This window comes from Eriocheir sinensis, chromosome 16 (assembly GCF_024679095.1).
Source record: "Eriocheir sinensis breed Jianghai 21 chromosome 16, ASM2467909v1, whole genome shotgun sequence".
Classification (NCBI taxonomy): domain Eukaryota; kingdom Metazoa; phylum Arthropoda; class Malacostraca; order Decapoda; family Varunidae; genus Eriocheir; species Eriocheir sinensis.
Genome location: NC_066524.1, coordinates 22008513 through 22016613, shown reverse-complemented (window position 1 = coordinate 22016613; position 8101 = coordinate 22008513). Strand labels below are relative to the sequence as shown.

At 39.9% G+C, this 8101-nt stretch overlaps 1 protein-coding gene across 2 annotated transcripts in view; it reads left to right on the top strand.

The window, feature by feature from the left end:
- Nucleotides 1-5153: 5153 nt before the first annotated feature.
- Nucleotides 5154-8101, top strand: part of LOC126999577 (spastin-like) — a 44009-nt gene continuing 41061 nt past the window's right edge. For both annotated transcript variants that reach the window (XM_050862355.1, XM_050862354.1), the window contains exon 1: nucleotides 5154-5345. The gene's annotated coding sequence lies outside the window, so the exon portion shown is untranslated. The remainder of the gene's footprint in view (nucleotides 5346-8101) is intronic.

Here is an 8101-nt window from a genome sequence, read left to right as displayed (position 1 = left end):
TGTAAAAGGAAGACGAGAGAGAGAGAGAGAGAGAGAGAGAGAGAGAGAGAGAGAGTTTCTGAACGATAAATCTGTGAATATTAATGACTCGCGCGCGTCACTGTTGTGGTCGAGGAGGAGGAGGAGGAGGAGGGAGGTGTGTGTGCGTGTGTGTGTGTGTGTGTGTGTGTGTGTGTGTTCCTTTCATTTCTCTTTCATTCCCTTCTTTCCTTTTTTTTCTTTGTTTTTCTTTTTATCTCTTATTTTTTTTATTTATTCCTTTATTTTTTTTTCTTTCCTTCTCTACGTTTCCTCTTCCTCCTCCTTTATCTCCCTCCTTCCCTCCCTCCCTCCCTCCCTTCCTTCCTTCCTCCATTTCTTCCTTCCTTTCTTCCTTCCTGTCTTCTTCTTTCCTCTCCTCCATTTTCATTTTTCTCTCCTATCCTTTTTCTTCCTCCACCTTCAATTTCCTTCTCCTTCCCTCCCTCCCTCCCTCCCTTCCTTCCTTCTTTTTTCCCGCCTTCCTTCCTTCCTGTCATTTCTTTCTTCTTTTTTCTCCTCCATTTTCATTTTTCTTTCCTTCTCTACCTATTTTTTCTTCCTCCTTTAATTCCCTCCTTCCTTTCCTTCCTCACTCTCCCTTCCTTCTTTGTTTCCTTCCTTCCTCCCTTTCTTCCTTCCTGTCTTCTTTCCTCTCCCATTTTCATTTTTTTCTACTTTTTCTTCCTCCTCCTTCAACTCCCTCCTTTTTCCTTCCCTCTCTCCCTTCCTTCTTTGTTTCCTTCCTTTCTTCCTTCCTGTCTTCTTTCCTCTCCCATTTTCATTTTTCTCTCCTATACTCTTTGTTCCTCCACCTTCAATTTCCTTCTCCTTCCCTCCCTCCCTCCCTTCTTTGTTTCCTTCCTTCCTCCCTTTCTTCCTTCTTGTCTTCTTTCCTCTCCCATTTTCATTTTTCTCTAGTTTTTCTTCCTCCTCCTTCAACTCCCTCCTTTTTCCTTCCCTCTCTCCCTCCCTTCCTTCCTTTTTCTTCCTCCCTTTCCTCTCGCATCGTAAATCTCATAAAGTGTCCAATTATATCAATAGCATTTGTCTCGCCTATCTATCTTTACATTCATCTTCCCTTCTTTACTCCATCTACTTTATCTACGTCCTCTCTTCCTCCTCCTTCTTCTTCTTCCTTCTCTTCTTCCTTCCTTTCCTTTTTTTTCCATCTCCTAACCTCCTTTCCTCTTTTGATTCCTTTCTTTATTCCATGTTTATCTATTTCCTCTCCTTCCTTCCTTCCTTTCTTCCTAACTTCTTTCCTTCCTCTCGTCCCCTCCCTCACCCTTCCTCTTTTAATTCGTTTCCTTCTTTCTTTATTCCATCTTTATCCCCTTCCTCTTCTTTCTTTTCTTCCCTCCTTTCCTTCCTTTCTTCTTCCTCTCTCGTTCATTCCCTCATCATCTTTCTCCTTTAATTCCTTTCCATTCTTTTTTATTCCATATTTATCTCCTTAATTCCTCTTCTTTCTTTTCTTCCTTCCTTTCCTTCCTTTCTTCTTCCTCTTTCTCTCTCGTTCCTTCCCTCCTCTCCTTTCTCTTTTAATTCCTTTCCTTCCTTCTTTCATCCATCTTTATCTCCTTGCCCTCCTCCTTCCTTCCTTTCTTCCTTCCTTCTTTCCTTCCTCTCGTTCCTTCCCTCACCTTCTTCCTCTTTTATTTCCTTTATTTCCTCTTTTACTCCTTTTCTATAACTCCTTCTCTTCTTCCTTCCCTTTGTCTCTCTCCCTTTCCTTCCTTCCTTCCTTTTTTCCTCCTTATCTTTTCCTCTCCCATCTACCCCCCCCTTTTCCTCCTCTCCCTCCCTTCCTTTCCTCTCCCCCTCTCCTTCTTTCCTCCCCGCAACTCTCTCCATCTCTCTCTCGATCTCTCCCATCATCAGAGTTGTCATACTAAAATCGAAGAGAGAGAGAGAGAGAGAGAGAATAGCAATTTTGGCTCCGCTCCAAGCACTGCAATCTCTCTCTCTCTCTCTCTCTCTCTCTCTCTCTCTCTCTCTTACACACGATTGTTCTGGCGCGATTAACTCAAATGAATTATTAATGTGTCCGCGAACCAACCATTTTGAGCCCTAAGACTCTCTCCCTTTCCTCCCTTTCCTCCTTCCCTTTCCTCCCTCCCTCGCTCAGGTTAAGGGCGAATTTACCGTCGTTTACTATGTAAGTTTCGCCTTTGAGGTCGCGGCGGCGGCAAGTGTATTATCGCGTCATTATCATATTTATCTAGGGGTCGGGGGGCATTAGGAGAGAGAGAGAGAGAGAGAGAGAGAGAGAGAGAGAGAGAGAGAGAGAGATGATGGTGTGTGTGTGTGTGTGTGTGTGTGTGTGTGTGTCTTTAGATGGACGGGATAAACCAAAGAAAATATAAGTGAAGATGACGAAAAAGAAGAAGAGAAAGAAAAAAATAGAAAAAAAAGAAACAGAAGAATACACAGTTAAAAATGAAACATGGAACTTGAAAAAGGTCATCGTGTTTCAGCAGACGGTGTAACCAGAGCGATCTAAGCTCCGGCAAAGTGTCCTTCCACAGCAATCAATGGGAAGCAATCACTAGTTTCCCGCCACTTATTACTGGGAAGAATAATCGCATTAGAGAGGATTGAATAACATTTATACGGGATCGAGGGGGCGCTGCAGGCGATACAAGGGAGTCAGATTCGATTACGTGGAAAGTGGTCGACTGTCTCCTGTTATTGTTTCCGTGATAAGGCAGAAAATAGTGTCAATCCTATTTTAACCTCGAGGCTCTGAGGGAAACAGAGGGATCAGACCCTATTCCGCCCTCCTCTTGATATTCTGTACTCGTCGTGTGTGTGTGTGTGTGTGTGTGTGTGTGTGTGTGTGTGTGTTAATGAAATAAAATAATACGAATATCATTAGTATTAAAATCATGAATAAATTGCGAACAACATACCTGTTCAAACCTTAAGGAGAGAAACAAAAAATACCATATATATATATATATATATATATATATATATATATATATATATATATATATATATATATATATATATATATATATATATATATATAATAATAATAATAATAATAATAATAATAATAATAATAATAATAATAATAATAATAGGCCTAATAATAATAATAATAAGAATAAGAATGAGAATAGAAGCAAATATCACGAAAGGAAGAATGAACAGATGAAAACAAGTAGCAGTAGTAGTAATAGTAGTAGTAGTAGTAATAGTAGTAGTAGCAGTAGTAGTAGTAGTAATAGTAGTAGTAGCAGCAGCAGTATTGGTATTAGTAGTAATAGTAGTAGTAGTAGTAGTAGTAGTAGAAGTAGCAATATTATATAGATAGATAGATGGATAGATAGATAGATATAGATAAAGATGTATGTATGTGTGTGTTTGTGTGTGTATATATATATATATATATATATATATATATATATATATATATATATATATATATATATATATATATATATATATATATATATATATATATATATAGATATATATATATATATATCTTTTACCCCGCCTTAAGTTTGTACTAGCGAGAAGCCGGAGAGATGCTCTTGTCCCTGAACGTGAAGGAAGTGCCGTAATAATGAAGGTCTGTATATCTTTTAAGCCGTCCTACATTTGTAGTAATGGGAAAAATACCTCAACGTTCCTCGGGTACTCTTTTGGCTGTGAATTTCTTCATATATCTGTGTGTCGCTCGTCCTGCACACCTTACAAACGTTCAGCTCTCATTTATTTCCTCACCCGCATGGCATTATTATTTTACAATTGAATTTTCTTCCATGCCTCGCTTTTTTCTTTGCTCGATGTTTTCCGCACACCTTCCGTCTCTCCTCTGTAGTGATAAAGACGAGAACGTTGATATCACTCATAATTCGTTCCAGAACCTACGGTTAGATACTTTTTTCCGTGACGCAGTATAAGTTTTCAGTATATATAGCTTCTCATAACTGTGAGTACCACCGCTCTAGCTTGATTTTCATTCGTAGATTTGCTTATGCGTAAGAATAATAATATATACGTACTTTACGCAACCTGCTAATATCTAAGTAATATTCGTGGACTCTCCGTAATTATAAAAAGTCATATGTAATGTGTATTGAGTTTTGAATGTGGGCGCCGCCGCGGGAAACCATCGCCCCGCGGGGGCGGGAAAATCCTGACGGCGTCGGTTTTCTTGACACCGAAGGGGACGCGGCGCCTCCCCTCCGGTTATTTTTCCTTTTATTCAGTGTTATGGAGGCGACCTTGACAATATACCACACTAGTGCGAGGAACGGCGATAAGGAAAACACAGTGAGTGGCGGCGAGAAGTGAATTAGTGAGTGAGCGGTTATAAAATGAGTAACATTGAGAAATTATACAGTGAAAGTGCATACAGTGAACGGGGCGACACGGAGGAGGTGATAGGAACGGCGTTAAGGAATATATAGTGAGCGGGCGATGAGAAGTGAATAAGATGATAAAAAATGAGTGGCTAAAAAATGAGTAACGACATGGAGAAATTATACAGTGAAGGTGAATACAGTGAACGGGGAGACAGGGAGGAGGAGGAGGAGGAGGACTGACGGCGTTAAGGAATATATAGTGAACGGGCGATGAGAAGTGAATAAGATGATAAGAAATGAGTGATAAAAAAAAGACACGACATGGTGAAATATTATACAGTGAAACCTTATACAGTGAAACCTTGTACAGTACGACCTTATACATTACGACCATATACAGTACGAGGGAGGAAGAAGAGGAAGAGGAAGGGTCAGAGGATAGAAAGGAGGAAGAGGAAGAGGAAAGGGAGGAGAAAGAGGAAGGGTAAGAGGATAAGAAGGAGGAAGAGGAAGAGGAAAGATAAGAGGATAAGAAGAGGGAAGGAAAGGTAAGAGGAAGGGTAAGAGCATAAGAAGTAGGAAGAGGAAAGGGAGGAGGAAGAGGAAGGGTAAGATGATAGAAAGGAGGAAGAGGAAGAGGACATGGAGGAGGAGGAAGAGGAGGAAGGAGAGGTGAAAGGGAGGGTCAGTAGGCTAGTGCAGTGATCTCGCGAGCTTAGATTTTCCCATTTCTAACGCATAATGACTGCACAAAAACCTCTATAATTAACACTTTTGACGATAAATATAAATAGATATCGTTAGTTTTGTGGGTGGGACTTTTTTTAGCCTGAAATCGGGAAAAATGAGAAGCTGAGAACGACAATCTGGCAACTTGGTGGTGATGTGTGTGTCGCGGGGCATCACCACCACCACCATCACCACTACCACCACCACTATCATCATCACCACCACTACCACTGCTATCATCACCCCCATCACCACCACGAAGAACGACGAACAGTAAGTGCAAGTTAAAGAAATGTTCATATTTTACTACTATATTATATTATTTTATATGCTACTACTACTACTACTACTACTACTACTACTACTACTACTTCTACTACCGCACTACTACTACACACACACACACACACACACACACACACACACACGCCGTTGCATACATAAGCAAACACAGCCCCGTCCCATGGTAGCTCGACGGCGTGATTCTTTGCGGTGCTTATAATCCCCTTTGTCTCCCTCGCCACCTGACGCCGCAGCTTTAAGTGGCGGAACCCCGCTGATAAAAGAGGTTCGTAGCGCGGCCTGTAATCCCATTAGTAAAGCGATTGGATCCTAATATCAGCTCAAAGCGAGGGGGAGCCCAGGCCCCCTAGCCGTGTTCACGCCCTGCTTCCCCTCCCCATCTCTCTCTCTCTCTCTCTCTCTCTCTCTCTCTCTCTCTCTCTCTCTCTCTCTCTCTCACACTTGGAAGCACTTTTTTTTTACCATTATTGCTTCTTTTCCCCCTGAGCTTTCTTTACTGTAAAAAATGTAAAAAATAATTATGTAGGGTATTATGTGTACTCACCATCTTTAAAATTAAGTTCCTTCATGATCAACAACTGCTCTTTCAGCTTTACCTTCCTCTGCCACATCCTCGACATCAGCTTCAACAATATAAATCAACCAGCTGCAGGTTTTGTTCCTTGCAGCTTATCTATGAACAAATTTAAAACGGCTTAGTAATGTTATTTTTTTCATAGCTAAAGAAACAGCTCAAGGACAACAAAAAAAGGTGAAAAAAAAGCCCACCAATCGCCGTTCCTAGAGACAAAAGTTATGAGCGGCCAAAAGGGAGGTCAATTTCGGGAGGAGAGGTGTCTTGATACATCCATATCCAACTAATTATTTTTCTCTGCCACTAAAACAGTGGCGCGAATATGCTTAGAGAATAATAAGTGGAATCTAAGTTTGTGTAATTCAGCGAAGGTGGAAAACAGTTTAGAAGCTACCGATCCTTTCTGAGTTGAGCACATAATAATCTGATATCGTCTGTTTATAACTATTATTTTTTTCTATTTTTCCTGTATTTTTTCCATCTCAGTTTGCTTTGTGTATGCATGGGTAGACGCACATGTGTGTGTGTGTGTGTGTGTGTGTGTGTGTGTGTGTGTGTGTGTGTGTGAGGCGTTTTGGATTATCCCGAGATACCATCTGGCCCTCAGCTCCGTTTACCCCTCCCCCCTCGTCTCTCTCTCTCTCTCTCTCTCTCTCTCTCTCTCTCTCTCTCTCTCTCTCTCTCTCTCTCTCTCTCTGATAACACTATAATAACATTGAAAATAATTATAATAATAATGTCAACAATAATAACAATAATAATGATACTAATAATGTTGTCATCAGATATACAATCTTTGCTAAGGAGTATAGGATCTCTAGAGGCGGGGAAAGCTGATAATTACTACACAAGGATATATATTGATAAAGAATTCACGTTAATAGTTATGCCATTACATAATAGATTACTGATACTCACGATGTCCTGGAAGATCAACATGACGTATCTTGATCTTACAAAACAAACCTTCATCTTTATTTTTCTTTTTTACAATCCTTCCATCTCATTCTGAAATTCATTTACCCCCCATACACACTACACTACTACTACTACTACTACTACTACTACTACTACTACTACTACTACTACTACTACTATTACTTATACTTTTCGCTTTCGGGGAGGAACGACACACATACACACACACACACACACAATGGGCGTCTTGTTACGAGGCATTGGCGACCCTCGGCCATCTGTTCTCGCTATTCCAAGCCAATTAATGATTAGAAAACGTACATGTGTGTGTGTGTGTGTGTGTGTGTGTGTGTGTGTGTGTGTGTGTGTGTGTGTGTCGTTCTTCCTCAAAAGCGAAAAGTATATGTAGAATTAATATTAGCATTATTAATATTGTTATTAGTAGTACTAGAAATATAGTAGTAGTACTAGTTGAAGCAGTTGTTGTTATGGTCATAATTGCATGGATAATTTGTCAAACGATAGATATATATATATATATATATATATATATATATATATATATATATATATATATATATATATATATATATATATATATATATATATATATATATATATATATATATATATATATATATATATATATATAGAGAGAGAGAGAGATTTACATAGATTTACTTAGAAAATCAGACCACACAGACCCCATGGTCCAGACTTGGTGGTCTGTCCTTAAACCTAAGTGATTTTACATTAATCAGAAGACTCCAAAACGTTGCATTTCTACTCTAGTTGATATTAAGTTGAAGGAAGTGACGGTCGAGCTTATTTTTGAAGGAGTCAATCGTGTTACACTGGACCACTGATGGTGGAAGCTTATTCCAGAGAGAGAGAGAATGAGGGGAGGGTATTTCGAGAGAGGGGAAAGCCAACAACGCGTGACTTGTTGGGAATAGTGAGGGGAGAAGGGAAGGGGAGAAGAGGAGGATAAAGGGGAAGAGGAGGAGGAGTAGGAGGTGAAGAGAGTAGGAAGAGGATGCAATCTGTATATTATTTAACCTGCTACTTCACCCTATGGCATCTCTCTCTCTCTCTCTCTCTCTCTCTCTCTCTCTCTCTCTCTCTCTCTCTCTCTCTCTCTCTCCATCAACCAGTGAGAAGTACTACTTAAAGAAAGCCAAACAGAATCTAAAAATGCCTTTAAAACAACTCTCTCTCTCTCTCTCTCTCTCTC